Below are 15,335 nucleotides of genomic sequence, written 5' to 3' on the forward strand. Positions count from 1 at the left end.
GGACAGAGCGAATCAAAACTTCTGATTTGTAGCGGGAAGAAGTCTTCTTTGTGTGAAGAAAAACACGCCCCCTTTTACCATATGTCTTATGAGGGAAAGGATTCATACTTAGAAATATGATATTTCCTGGAATCAAATGCATATTATTGTACTTTGCAGTCAAGATTCGTCTCCGTGAGATGGAGAGGATTACAGAGATATCAATTATGACAGGTAAAGATTGGGGAAACATAACGTTACACTTATATGCATAATTACACACAAATAAAGTTTGATTAAACACACAATAAAGTTGTCAGTGTTTCCGTTATGGCAAGTGACGACACTTTGAGAAACATAGGAATACATATCAACATTCAGTGGCTTGTTATGTGGAAGAATATCTGTTTCCAAAGTTCCAGAGTGTGTGTGTGTGTGTGTGTGTGTGTGTGTGTGTGTGTGTGTTCTGGAATGCCTTTGAGGCTTGGGTCGTAAAGTTTTATGGTCTGAGTTAGGGTTACAACACTATGGAGTGAATATTCTTTCAATGAATCTTCAGAATTAAAGATTTTACTCTAGAAAAACACACCTCTATTATAAGGCAAAGCTAATCACACACATACATATCGGAAGGTATACATTCAAGAGCCATATTTCTACATGGCGTTGCACTTTAGTGGCTTTCGTGTGTGTGTGTGTGTGGAATGTCACGAGTCCATGCTGAAATGGGGGTTTTAGAGGGGATTCTAAGAAAACAGGGTTTCCTTATGTGACTCAAATGTCCCTTGGGGGAGCCACAAAGATGCAATTTTGACCGTTCAAGCAGACTTGGAGATCAGGATTTACTAATTTGAACAGCATGTGACCGCATGTCATAGTCATTGTCGTTACAATGCTGACCGGATACGGTAAGAGTATATTCTACCAGTTAGCTCTGCTGGTAGCTAAGCGTATGGGGTTTATTGTTGTGATTGGTCGTAGTGTTATCCAATTGCGTGCAGTGAGATTTTCAAATGCATGCTTGGTGCCGCCCCTCGAGCTGGCCGATTTTCATTAGTCAACGCCAGACCATTAATCTTTCAGATTTAGGTCTGGATTTCCAGGCTAGTAGAATATGTGGGGAAAGCGGGGGACGGTCCCCCTCACTTTTAATAAAATGTAATCTCGCCCCCGCACTTTTTCTGTGCAAGTGTTCACGTATCTATGGGCCAATGTGAATAAATGACAGACCTTTAAAAATCTGTATTTAGAACTTAAAATGAGTTGAATGGTGTTTTAAACTGCAGAATAATGTATCAGCGTGGACACGTATCGTCTGGGATTTTACATGATTTATTTAGGTAGATTCCATGAAAGAAATCAAGCCTTAACTACTATTATTACCATTTATTTTTATTTATTTTTGTAAATAACAGAGACATTTTTTTTACAGTGTCTGTGTATTGTATTATGTTTCCTAAGAGCCTAAGAAGTGTAATTCTGAGTTTATTTTTATTAGAAGAAAACTGACATATTTTTATCATATTTGTATGTCATTTTCTTTACCATTGCTTTTCTCAAGTGCTTGGGAATTGAGCTCTGCCTTGATTGTTTACCTTTCAAAGATAAATTTGATAATCGCCATTTATGGAATTCCATATGGATATAATGGGATTCAAGCTTAACTGTCCCACTTTAACCTACAGTGTCTCATTCATATTCTTGCTAAGTCTTAATTAAACTCGTCCTGTCAACTTTTTAAACCATGCAGCTGTCTTTAAATCATTTACACAAAATGTCAAGGCCAACTTTAGCTTCATAGTTTATAAATAATTAAAGTATTACTATTGCTAATACTTTGGCAGGTAACTGTACCATCTGTGCTATAAAGGACATGAATAATTAAATGGTGTGGTTTGTTGAAAAGAGATGTGCTGTGACACTTTTTCTTTTCTATTTTTACCTGGAAGACAAGAAAATGGGCAAAATAGTTGTAGACTTACATTGAAAGAGGGACGTGAACTCTATTTAGAGACCAGAATATAGACATGGGAGGGGGTTCCTTGGACTTGGGCCAGTAAGAAACCACACAGAAGTCCACACATCCAAGATCCATGCATCCATAAACTTGGTATATGCTTAATATTACATACCTGATAAAGACTTGTGTCTCAGATTCATATTATCCGTTCACTCAGATCAAATGAACCTCTTAGTTTAGATAATTGCACTGTAAGAATAAGACGACTGAAGCAGTGTGTGGAATATCTGCTTGACTTAACAGCTCTTTTATAAACAGATTAAGAAGTTTGGACTTTATGATTTTCATGTGAGGTACACTAGAGCTGCATGATTAATCGTTAAAAGATCGCGATCTCGATTCAAACACTCATGCGATCTTATTCCTAAATGACAACGATTTGGCTATGTCTATTAAACATTTGACAAGTAAGATCACAGCGATTCATTGAACATTCAAATCTCTGTTGGCACTGCCGCTGGCCCAGAGAGAGCAATTGTGATGTAACAATATAAAACAACTTCACAAACAGTCTTTTCAACCACACAGTATCATTATTTTTGTCTTAATAATTCAAATCATCACAGAAGTTCTGGGATAAAAACGTATAGTTTGGTTATAAACACTGATGGCTTCGGTGACCAAAGCTCATGTTTTGATCAATTTTATACATTCGGTAAGTTTTGGTTTAGTTTCACATTGCAATTATGTGAGCTGACTAAATAACTTTACGTGAAGTACTTGCGTCCTGTCGTCATCATCTATGTGGGCTGCATCTTGACATTGATTGGTTTGTAAACGGACATGCGACTGACGTCAGCGTGTTGTCAATTCGGCGGGTAACTTTGACAACAATGAATGAACAGACGCATTTCGTTGCAACTATATTGTTATTATCATGGCATTACTCCCTGCAGCACCAACTATACACGAGGCTAGTTCAAATTCGCCAAATGCAGTTTCTTTATCTTCAGGTGGCATTGCTCTCCCGTCCTCTCATACCCTCTCTCTCTCATCCTCTTCGAAAATACTTGGAAAGTGAAAGTGTCTGCATTTTTGTGCGTTTTTTCCAGTTGACTTCTTATGTCGTCAGACCATATTTCAATTAAAAACCTTGTCTCCTCCTCTCCCCATGTGCTACCACGGCTAATTTTTCCTGCTGTCTTCTGTCTTCTTCGTCTATGCGGGAACCACCGGAACTTCCTGTAAATGGTCTGAAAGTCCAAATCATACAGAAAATGCTTTCACACTAGAAACGAACCAAACCTTTGTTCAGTTTGATCCGGACCGAGACTACCTCTTTTAATCGGACCAAATTTCATCTGTTTGGTCCGCACCGTGGTCCGGGGGAGGTTTCACACCTGTAATTTTGATTTGGATCAAACTGAAAAGTCCGAAAATCCGGACCAAACAAGGTAGGTGTGAAAGGGCCTTAAATCACCTTTTGAAATGACCTAGCTTCAAATAAAGATTGTATCAATTACACTGTTACACCAGTAGGTGGCAACAAGTGATTTAAAACTCATTGTCATTGAATCATTCAAGAGATTCATTCAAAAACACTGATTCATCCAGTGATTAAACAAGTAAAATCTTTATGAGTGAGTCATTGAATCATTCATTCAAACAGATTTTCTTTTAAAATAATTCAAATTAATTAAATATTTTTAAATAGACTGCAGAAATTAACAATTTGTCAGAACTTCTAGTAAATTACACATTATTTTGTTTAGTTGTTTATTCAGAATTATGGGAGAATCATACAGCTCTAATATACACACATAAGGAAAATATTTAAACTGAAAAAAGTGCAAAGCATTTGATGATAATTGATTTTATTTGATGATAACTGGTCTTTGTGCGCATTTAATCTAATGTCTCTGTAAACCTCCACATTACATGTGGCATAAAGATGAATAACTCCCAGAATAAGAATACGAGATGTGCAAACATAAACAGTATGATTACATCTGTCTGTGCTGTTGGTGCTCAGGGTAAAGTGTGCTAATTGGATACGACCTCCAGCTCTTGGGTGACTTAGTAATGAGCCACTTCTGAGCATATGGATCTACAGGAAAATAAAAACAAAAGGATATTTGGAAAGTGTGAAACACAAATTAAGGATCAAATCAGCTGAACGTCTCTACAGGGAAATAATAAGTCAATCCCGGGAAACAATGCCATTTGTGTCTGTCCCAGTGACATACTGCTGATATTATTAACAAATTACTGAACATAGTCACATTATTTGATTAATTCTGAATAATGTGTAATGCAAAATAACTTTTGTCATCTGAATATCATCCAATTATCATTTTGGCACACATATATTGTATTTATTCCATTTATGTTTTCATATAATTTTTTACGTCAATTAAAGATTATATTTTGAAATGAAAGACCAAAAGGAGAAACAAAAAATTCCCACTTTGCTTGTTAACGGAGGGTGCTGCATGTCACATTTGTAAGTCTTTTTGAACACATAGTAGCAGATATATTTTTCTTACAGTCTTTGTCAGTATTTCATTTAATACATTGTACATTTATGCATTTGGCAGATGCTTCTATCCAATGCAACTTACAATGTATTCAGGGTATTCATTATGTCAGATCATGCATTCCATGGGTTTGACGTTGTGCCATAGTGCCATGCTCTACTGTTTGAGCTACACAGTTTCATGTTCTTGCTGTATGAGGACTTCTAGCCATCTATCAAAAATGTAATGCTCACCCTGTCTCTATACTGTGTTATACTGTGCTTTGAGGCCTTTTTATTACAATTGGTAGCTATAGTTTGTCACAAGATGGTGCCAATTAGTCATTTGAAATATGGTCATTATACAAAAATATTTGGCCTTGTTCCTTAACACTCATGCAGAGGGCAATTGTGACACCAGAATAAATAAATAAAAATCAAGATACTTAAAGATGCTGTATGTAACTTTTTAACTGTACTAAAGCATACAAATAACAAAATATGTTTACAGAGATTTAGGAAACATGCAAAGTTCACATACTTTTTTTCTATGAAAACCAATTCTACAACCGCTAGAGTTCTTACGAGATCAAGAAAATATGATCATATAACACCGATTTTATCATCACTGCATTGGTTACCTATAAAGCTCCGTATTAATTATAAGATATTGCTACTGACTTACAAAGCCCTAAACGGCTTAGCTCCAGTCTATTTAACGGATCTTCTATCACCCTATAATCCATCGCGCTCTTTAAGATCACTAAATTCAAGGCTTTTGGTCATACCTAGGATATCCAGAACCACCAAAGGAGGGAGAGCATTTTCACATTTGGCTCCAAAACTCTGGAATAGTCTTCCTGATACTGTTCGTTGCTCAGACTCGCTCTCCCAGTTTAAAACTAGATTAAAGTTGCATCTCTTCAGCCAGGCATTCATATAATCCTACAGTTCAAACTACAATCCGGCCTCTAGCTCATAAATGCCAGAGGAGAACTGGCCCCCGACTGAGCCTGGGTTCTCCCAAGGTTTTTTTTCTCCATTAGGTCACCTGATGGAGTTTTAGGACACCATTAGGTCACTTGATGGAGTTTTTCGGTTCCTTGCCACTGTTGCCTTTGGCTTGCTCAGTTGGGGATATTTTGGGGATATTTAATTTAATTTTATCAATCAATAAATTCCTCTTGAAAAAAACTTTGTTGTATTATTTTAATTTAATACTGTGAAGCTGCTTTGATACAATCTGTATTGTGAAAAGCGCTATACAAATAAACTTGACTTGACTTGACAGCCAGCTATTTCACTTTGAAATGTGTGTTCCGTGTCCGAATGTCTATTTTTGTTTTGGTCTGTGTGATCTGATCTCGCCCACTGCCAATTTACCCAACAGTTTTTCGACACCCCGAGTTGCCAGTTGGCGGGAAACACTGCCTATTGTAGCCATGGAAGCCAGCAAACAAACTCGGTCAGAGATCGCAGATTCTACCCAACCTAAAAAGCCTCGGCATCTATCTAAAAATCGTTCTAACCTCTTCGCCTAATCTCTCATCTATGTAGGCCTCCATTATCGCTTTAGCTTGCATGCGTTCTGGTCTGTTCTTTTCTGTTTATGCAGTTTTTCTTTGACTACTTTGTGAATCGACGGCCCAATGGCATGGTTGCCACCTTGTTGATAAACGAATGTTTTGCAAATAGAATTTAACAACAATAATATAATTATAAACAGTTGTCAAAGCACCAGTAAAATAAACAAACAAAAACAAAAGATTGAGCCAGGGGTAACATATAAATTAAAATAAATTAAATTTGAGAGAGAGAGAAGAGAAAAGAAAATCCTTGAGTCCCTTTTTTGTATATTGTACAAAAGCATAAATAATATACTTTGTGCACAACATAAAGGATTTTAAAGCATTGACATTGCTCGTAGAAGAGATAGTACCTATATAACATTTCAAGTCTTTGCAAAAAAATCATAAAAAAGAGGTTTGACAGACTAAAATGTGCACTTATGTATAAAAACCTTGGCTATTAAAATAAATAGATGTATTAAAAAATACTCGTCTTTTAGATTCTTGTTGTCAGAGTTATAAAATCCAAATAAGACATTAAAAACCAAAGAAAAATTGTCTAAGAAGGAAGCATGGACAAACAAACAAAATGTACATCAAAAAGTAGATAAAGATTGATATAGCGGTAACACTTTACAATACGGGTGCACTAATATGCATTAATTCATGCTTAACTAATGCACAGATAATCATGTGTTAGTGTATGACTCATAACGAACTAAACCATTAATTAATGATTATCAGCAACTAATAAAGATTCTATAGAAGGGTTGGATATGAGCAGTTGCCATTTTTGTATAAAGTTCTGACAGTTTTGCAAAAGAAATCACCAAAACCAAACTTATACAGGGTCTGTAAAATAAATTCATGTTCAGGGGAATGAAAGGATTTATAAAAATCTTTAAAAAAGGAAACTTTTATCTCTAATCAGTTCACAATAGTCTAACAAATCTAAAACAAGGTGTATATTGTTGACAATATGCCTGAAACCTGACTGAGCTTCGTCTATCATTGTACCCAGAACACACAAAAAAATTTTTTGACAGTAACAAGACTATCTTATAATTACAGTTTAACAAACAGATAAGAATATCTTTCTTAGGTTCAGGTTTTAAAGTAAGTAATCCATGTGATAAGGAAGTTGGAAGTGTCTCAGAAGCAATACTCTCCAAATAACTCTCAAGCAAGAAAGGAACTAACTCTAGAGCAAAAGTTTTGTCAAATTCGGCTGTCAGCCCATCTGTTCCTGGAGATTTATTGTTCTTAAGAGCTTCAATAGACTCAATTACTTCATCAATGGATATCACTATCTCAGGTGATCTTATCTTCATTAGATAATGACCTAACATCCTTCAAAGACTGGAAAAAGGACAGAGCTTATGTAACAGACGTAGGCCAGTGAGGGCTGTGCGTGTAAACCTCACTCCCCTAATCTCAAGAGTCACTCTAGCGACTGACGCTAGAGACTGAGGTCTTTTGCCTTCTTGTTAGAGCGCCCACCTCCCATGCGGACAGGCTAGAGTTTCGCTTAGAGCGGGCGGTTCGAACCGGAGGGGCTACACTGAGTTCTTGCAATATTTAGACTTGTAGATTAGAATAGAAGTTTGCACAAAATGTGCCAATTTCCTTAGAATCAGAAATTACAGTACCGTTGATATTTAAAGAGTTAATAGTTACATTTCTAGAATTATTCTTTTCTATTCTGAAGAAATATGCTGTACTTTGCTCTCCTTGCTCTAAGCCATCTTCTTCTAGAGCGGATAAAAGAGCCCTCTGCCTTATACATTGAGTCTAACTGAGTTTGCAGATCAATAAATTCTACTAACTCAGCTTCTGACAAACCATCCTGCGTTTTACCATAAAGAGTTATTATTTTAGAAATGACATTCTCCTCTTCACATCTTTTAAGTTTAATTAGATGGCTGCCAAAATTTCTAGCACATTTGCTAACTTTGTGTTTAAGAAGCCCAATTGAGGCCGTATTTATTTTCCTTTTGTGCTTTGATCCAGTAATATTCAATCAAAAAATATTGGTCTCAATTGGTCATGATTAATCAAACAAGAGTTAAGCTTCCAATAAGAGGCTCTAGGTCTTGAAGAAGAAAAAAAAACTGAAAATGGAGAGGATTGGATAAGAGTTGTTTTATAATGAGTCATAGGGGAAGGTAGAATGCTAACAGCAACATTAAAATCCCTGACAGATTGTGAAACAAGCCAGTGGTCTATACGGGACTGTTTAGAGCAACTTTTGTTACTCCAAGTATAGGATTTAATATTTGGAAATTTCTCCCTCCAAATATCGATAATATCAAATTTATCCATTAATATCTTTAATTTAGAATTAGTAGAGGCAGACTGTTTAGGCGGCAGTCTATCAAGATTATTATCAGGCACAATATTAAAGTCCCCACCAAAGAAAATTAAGACACTTGGGTATGCATTAAGCAACAGCAGAATTTTCTCTTCTATCACTTCAAGCAGTAAGTCATTCTCATGAGAATTACAACCATAGATATTAATGAGTATTCCCCACAATATTGTTTAAGCAAATGACCATTAGCATAAAATGTCCATTTGGGTCGCTAAATGATGCAAAACAACCTCAACAAAAAGGTTTTTCAATGTCAGAACTCCAGCTGAATGCTCCGAACCGTGAGCCATCCAAACGTCATTGTGATTTCTCCAAAAAGCAGTTCCACTGACAATGGTGTGGGACTCTTGAAAAAGAAATCAGTCTTGAACGATTTGATATACAGGAACAAAGCCTTCCGTTTAGTAATGTCTCTTAGACCCCTGGCATTGAGACAAATAACAGAAATAGACATACAAAAAGAACTCTTAACAATGAACAACAAATAACAGAGCTTACTGACTGAGGTTCGAAAAAGCTCTCTTTCACCCCTTTTCCACCAAGGCAATGCTGGTGCCGGTACGGAGCCGGTGCCTACTCGTGAACCAGTTCTTTGTGTTTCAACAGCCAAAGAACCGGTTCTCAGCTAGGAAAATTGGTTCTAAAGCGGGAACAACTCTTTGCTGGACTGTTCTTTTACCACGTCATGCTTACGTCGGGGGCTGGGGGCGGGGTTATTGTCGAACTTCTTCTCGAATGTAGCCTCCGTCTATAGTAATCCAGACGAGCAGCACAAATGTGTTCTAAACATCTTCTTCTGACCCCAATATAGGATCGCAAAGCCAGGAGAAACATTTGCAGAAAGACGATGTAGTCCGCCATTGTAATTGTTATGCTTGAAGTTGGCGCAAGCGTTTCTGGGAAAGCTAAGGCACATGGCAACGTACACAGTGACGTAACAACGTCGTTCGCTGGGCTCTCAAGTCAGTAGAAAAACAAACAGGTTCTGAGAAGAGTCGCAAGTTGAACCAACTTTGAACCAACACCAGTTATGAACCAGTTATTTTTTGGTGGAAAAAGGGTATTGGAATGAAATAAACAGTTTGAACTGGCCGGCGGTGCACATACTCATCTGATGACGAAATTCGCACCACGCACACTGTACGGTGACCCTCGCGTACGCAAAAAAAGTGAAGTAGCCTTTAGCTATAAAAAGGCCAAACTATGTTAGACAACTACTTGCTCTCTGTCCCTGACTAGATAAATGTAAAACATTTTAAATATTATTTCATTAAAGTTCCCCTATTTTCCGAATATTACATTTCGTGTAGTGTGTAATATAGCTGTTTGTGAATGTAAAAGGTCTGCAAAGTTTTAAAGACCAAAGTGCAAGACAAATAAAGTTATTTTCTCCTAAAAATAATCAATTCTGAACTGCTGAAATGAGTCGTCAGCACTCCAGTCTAACCTGCATAGCAGTTTAATACATTTGCATAATGCCAGCCTATGGCCCTGAAAGATTTTGGTGTGTGTTGTCGACATGTCAAGAAGAAGCTGTTTTCACTGCTGTGAATCCACTTTGCATGTAATTCAAAAGGATGAAGACTTGCACTGGAATTGACATTAAAAAATGATGCCAACTTTCTTATCATTGTGTATCAAGAGCAGAGGAAGCTTCCTGAGCTGAAATTCAGATATATGTTAATAGACGTTTCATTTCCAACATGCGCTGCAAGCCGTAGAATCACAACAGACTGGACCATCTGACCAATCAGAGCAGAGTAGGCTTGCGGAAAGGAGGGGTTAAGAGAGAGTGAGGGTGCGTCTCAGTCAGCTCCCTAGTTCAATAGTCCAATAGACGCTCACTATGTCCCTTAATGGAAGTTTTGAAGTGCGAAACATAAATCATGTGAGCCAACTCACTAAATAACGTTAAAATAACATTAAACATAATGTCAGAAAGATATCAGTTCTGGTGTTTGTAAATACCAGTAAATGTTGTACAATATGGTCATCAGTGTCCCAATGTGTAGTGAGCCAGCGTCCTTTACTGTCCTTACCAGTGCCCGAATTTACACGATATACCGATTCACGACCTAGGGAAGCTATAGGGAGCTGATTAAGATGCACCCTGAATCTTCAAATGAACCGTTTTCAGACTCTTTGAGAAATGAGGTGATGTACAATGTGTATTATGAGAAAATGTTGTTTGACCTTGGATGCATGTAAACCTATTGTAGGAGATAAGATGTAATGTTTTTAGAATTAATAAATGATAAAATGTAAAAAACAAAGTGTGGAAATGTTCTGTCACAAATAGCACAATGTCTTTGGAACATCTAAATGATTTCCCATGCTCATTGTGGGACAGTGTGGTTCAAGGCTAACACACACATGGCTATTATAATAAAGGAGAGGACAGCCACATTTTCACTAATGCCTGGCTCACACTACAGGAGTTTTAAAATCCTAACCGATTTTGAAATCTGGTTGCAGCACACACTTAAGGAGAATCTTTGCAGATTTTCGTCCCTCAAATCTTAAACATGCTCACACTACAAGGTTTGAAAATCGCGGTGCACCACACACTACAAAATGTTATTAAGATTATCGTGCCAGAGGAAGCGCCTCACGTGATCTCAAGCAGCAGATCTGAAGTGGAAAAGCATGGAAACATATGGGACATGCATTGCCATGAGACACACACACACACACACACACGCACAAAGAACCTACCGGTACTTTGAGTTAAGAGCTTAGATCGGGCCCAAAAAAATCAAGCCCGACCCTACCCGAGCCCATATTACAAAAATTGGCCACTTAATATTTAATATTCAATTATTTTAATTGTCACAATTAAAGTATTAATTTTATTAAATTGACCAAAGCACAGCATTCAGCATTCAATCAAATATTGATTAAAGATTTATTATTATTAGGCTAATAATGTTATTTCAACATAATATCTCGTTATTTCGACAACAAGCGTGCAACAAGCTAGATGTGCATTTGTAAATCCGGTGACGCGTGCATTGATTTTATTAATAAACTAGTGTTTTCTGTCGGCTGCAAAGATGAAGTTGACGATCGCCATCTCCGTAGTGAACGCGCCTATATAGAGAGAAATGCACATGGATTACATAATCAGAGAGTAGCCTATTTCTTTTCGTTTTGAATTGTTTCTTTTAAAGACATTTAAAGATTCGATGTATTTCTCATGTCTGTGAGGCATACACTGAGTTTCGGTTAATTTATGATGAGATGCGCTCCAGTTCACGAGCAATGCAAGTGACAGCGCAGGCGCCTCTATGTCATGTTGCATGATTATTGTCTGCTATATTTGCTTCCAGGCAATTGGCAATTGGTTGATAAAAAAATTATATAAATTAAGAAACAATTTATACAAAACGAAATTCACTTTAAAGAAAGGCTTTCTACAAAGCAAAACGTAATGAAGTGGTCAAAATCATGTCTGACCCACTCTATGTCTCCCGATACATTGCACATCATATCTTACTCGTGCTGTTCACTTTTCATAATCAACATAGCCTAAATGGAAAAAAATAACATTATAATATTTTAACAAATAGCACAAAAAAACACAAGCATTTTTGGGGGCGGCCACAGCCCCCTGGCCGCCCAAAACGACGGGTGTGCCTTCATATCAAGTCATATTGGTGAAAAGGTAGCCCTGACCAAGGAAAGCGAAATCTTTCAAAAATCATCCTTTTAAGGATATTTCTCATGAATGGCGTCAGCGCTGGTCAATACAATAAATCAATGCCGGCGTTGATCATGGAGTGACGCATCAGCTTTAGCGTTGTCCTGCTCAGAGTCTTGTAAAGTGGAGCTCAAAGTTTAAATTAAATATTAAAATAATTAACAGCTTGTTTCATTACATCTAGCACCTATCTGTGAATGCATCCGCATTTTTACATTTCCGTTGAAAGAACAGTTTAATGACTGAGTGACAGTCTCTAATGCGCAGAGACTTTCAATGTCAATACTGGTAAAAATATCAGCAGAAAGCCTCTCGTAAAGTGAGATTCAAGGAATTAACTGTTATATAACAATGGTCTAACAAGCTCATTGTCATGTTTATGTTGTGTTTATTATATTATGTGGACCCCCGACCCTTATTTTGACGTGTTGTATCTTCATTTTAATCCACTTCGTTTTAACGCGCTTTTTACTTTCGGTTTCATGAACATGTACTCGTCTTTGTGCCTGCTGACCACAGTGTAACACTCATTTATTTAGCAATAAATAAATGGAGATAAAAACGCATATCGAGTTGAGTCACTCAAAATTATCTCAAGGGAAATTCCTTCAGCACAACAGCCCTACTTGTTTCCTGGCTATTTTGACAGCACTGACGTAATCACAGACTTGCTCATCCCGATTTAAAATCTTAAATATCAAACATGTTTGATATGATCGGGGCGAGCCCGATTTGTGTGAGAGCAGATCGGGAGGTGCAAGATTCGATCTGTGAACACCTCACATTACCAGATAATCTGCGCCGAACATCGGAACCGATCAAGGTCCTCGACAAGATTTTTTCTCCGATTCTCGGGAGGGGGAAATCAGGCATAAATCGGCCTAAAACTCCTGTAGTGTGAGCCAGGCATAAGGTTATTGATTTACCCAGGCCAGGCTGCACTCTATCTTATGAGAAACTGGTGAGTGCTCTCAAAAGGATGAAAAACTTTCTAGAAATAAACATGAAAGATACACATTTGAGGGTAATTCCACCTTGAAGACTTCTTTCTGAAGGTGCACTCACTCTAAATATCACAATAAATAGATTCCTATTGACATGTGCTTCAAAAGTTCATTGTTCCTTCTGGCTGCGGCCAGTGATATCATGCTATCATTAAACAAATGCAGGCACACCTGTGGTAATGTTAGTTTACCGGCAGCTGTCGACAAGCTGTCACGCGGAGCCTTGTGTCTGATCAAAGGTGAGTAGGGTTTATGAAGTCAGATGAGCAAAGAGAAGCAAATACCTTTGAGGTGTTAATGGACGTTCATAGGAGGGGATTAGCTTTTAGAAAACCTTCTGAAAAAGGCGAAATGATGCACAGACAGGCAACTACTAAACTACAGCTATGGGAAATCGTAAAGCTTTAAACCGCTTCATTTTGCTTTAAATGCATATTTGCTTGTGAAAATCAGTAGCATAAAAAGAAGAACACTATTAAATAATATAAATAATAATTTAAGCAAAAAAGGTTCTTTAACCATCCAACTACTGAAAATTTGCCTTCATTATTTATTTTGTGTTTCTATTTTGTTTTATATCTTGATGTATTTATTCATGTTCAATGTCAAGTGTCTTTTTTTGCTATGTTAATGAAAAGTACCATACTGTTGTTTTTAAAATTGTATTATAAGACCAGGGGGGTATTCCAGAAAGCAAGGTAATCTTACCGTCAAACATATCCTGAACTGTCAGTTGATTAACCCAAACCTTGCTTGAGATATACTGAGTATGTTCACGGTTAAAACACAAGACATTCTCAACAGAGCAACGGATTGCATGCCATACTACTTCTTTCTTATTATTTTGTTTAACGGCGATTTACATACTTGCAAATCGCCATAATTGGTGGTTGTACAATCATTTTTTTATCTTTTTGTTTAAATATTCTTTAATCACTGTGAATAAGATGTATATTGTTTGTTTGATGCTAATTATAAAAGAAAGACTGCAGAAATTGAACTAAATAATAGTATATGTGCTTGCAAAGAACACAGCTGTATAAGGTTGTTTTGCTTCCACATTGTTTGAAAGGTAAGATATATCATGTTTTTTTTTTTAATTAAATAAATATTTTATAGCATAGAAAACGTCCTGTAGCAAAAATCTGAATGCAGATCAACGTGACAGCAAGTGTGAGACAAGAATCAGATGTATGTATGCATGCATGTATGTATATATATATATGAAGAGTTCAGATGCAAAAGCCTCTAAGTGCCATCTGAAATTTTCTTCTAGAATGAAAATTTTTATCAAGCTCGTATATTTAAGTTCAGTAATTTCACAAGAATGAAAATTTCAGATGGCACTTAGAGGCTTTTGCATCTGAACTCTTCATATATATATATATATATATATATATATATATATATATATATATATATATATATATATATATATATATACACAGTACTGTGCAAAAGTCTTAGGAATGTTAATACCTTTAAGAACCTACTGTTAAGAACTATTTCCACTATAAATGACCATTTGAAAGGTTCCATTAATGTTAAAAGATTTTCCTGGAACAATCCATGCAAATAAAATAATTGATTTTTAAGAGCGTAGCACCAAAAACGGTTTTGCTATTGTCATTAACCGAAAAACTCTAATCTGGTCCTGTTTAGAACCATATTTCTTATAAGTGAATGATATTACTTTGAAGTGTTTCTGAGATAACGTGGGTTAATAAAATGTACTTTTATGTTATAATTGTTTTTGGTACAAATAAATGTGTCTTGTACTAAAAGAGGAAGAGTATAGCTTTTATAGTCTGAATTATAAAGTTATGAAAGTAAACTATTTCTTTAATAGAGCACCTATTCAAACTATGTGTTAAGCAAAGCAACCAAATGAGATGCAAATAGGGTGGGAGAAAAGACAGATTGAAGGAGAGATGTGTAAAAAAAAAAAAAAAAACCTTTGGAACTGTTTGATAGAGGAGCTTTAATTCACATTAGCTTTAAACTGCAGATTTTTTTCTTGCCAAACATGGTTGCTAAGGTATCACACTCCATGCTTCTCACTGCAATGTGTTGAACTGACATACATAAATAGTGTGCTATTGGATAAAATAAAGTACATTTTCTTTTGGACAAAAATAATTTAATATATATTTCCACTTACATCAGCTATATATACTATATCCAGTAAGAATATACTGTACTGCTTCAAATTCATAGTAATGTTAAAGGAGAACTCCG

The 15,335-nt window shown here is 36.4% G+C and overlaps 1 protein-coding gene across 2 annotated transcripts in view; it reads right to left on the reverse strand.

Moving 5' to 3' along the window:
- actr3b (actin related protein 3B) overlaps window positions 1-15,335 on the reverse strand; it is a 173,003-nt gene that overhangs the window by 138,034 nt on the left and 19,634 nt on the right. The window lies entirely within an intron of this gene.

This window comes from Leuciscus leuciscus (assembly GCF_965113295.1).
Source record: "Leuciscus leuciscus genome assembly, chromosome: 11".
Taxonomy (NCBI): Eukaryota; Metazoa; Chordata; class Actinopteri; order Cypriniformes; family Leuciscidae; genus Leuciscus; species Leuciscus leuciscus.